Raw genomic sequence first — 989 nt, 5'->3', positions numbered from 1 at the left:
CAGGGTAGTGGCTCTCTTGAGAGCTGATCAAGCAGGCTGGAGGAGATAAATACAAGCAAAGTAAAATACACTGTAATCTTTCTTATATAAAATAACATTAATTCTAATATAACATATTTCTAGCACCTAAAGCCTAACAGAGATGTTAAAAATGTATCATGCTGGGAATCTAACTTATCTTACCCTCTGCAGCCATATTTTGCAATGTCCTTGTTATAAATATTTATAATTAATGTCTCAATCAAACAGTGCTTGATAATAATCAGAATTGCTTTTCTAAGAATGAAGTACTCAAGTCAAGTACTATTTAGGTTTAACTGGTGAGTGTAATTTTAAAAAACTGCTATGGTATATACAAATAAAAAAGTCTAGACCAAATCATTGAATAAGACAAAAATAGAAGTCATTATTATTAAATTTTTAAAAATTAAAGAAAATAATGGTTTTTGTATTTGGATACTCACATAAAACTGTTAAGAATTCACAGCTCTTAGAAGATAAAAATAATATATAAAGAAATAGAATTGTAAGTAATTTCAGAAAGGATTGCAGACCTTGGACATAAAGATGTGGACTGTAAGATTTTTAATGTTATAGTTCACATAATCTGGATTTCAAAAAAATTTTGAAGTGTTAAACTTTATATTCACTTTATAATTAAATGACTATTAATAAGTAAATTAAATTTTTCTACCACCTAAAATATATTCACTTTTTCTTTCTAATAACTGCTAAAAGTCCTTTCTGTTAACAGATAAAGGCAATTAGGCATGTTTGAGTCTACATGCAATACAACTAGTACATTATATGGTATTAAGCTCTTTTTTTTTTGAGACGGAGTTTCACTCTTGTTACCCAGGCTGGAGTGCAACGGTGCAATCTCAGCTCACCGCAACCTCCACCTCCTGGGTTCATTTAAAGGGTCAAAAATTCTTGACATAGTAAGTGTATGAAATACTTTTTGAGCATTTTACTTTAAGGACTTCAAC

This window comes from Callithrix jacchus, chromosome 6 (assembly GCF_049354715.1).
Source record: "Callithrix jacchus isolate 240 chromosome 6, calJac240_pri, whole genome shotgun sequence".
Lineage (NCBI taxonomy): Eukaryota > Metazoa > Chordata > Mammalia > Primates > Cebidae > Callithrix > Callithrix jacchus.
The sequence above is the reverse complement of the archived record's forward strand: the minus strand, read 5'-3'. Positions refer to the sequence as shown.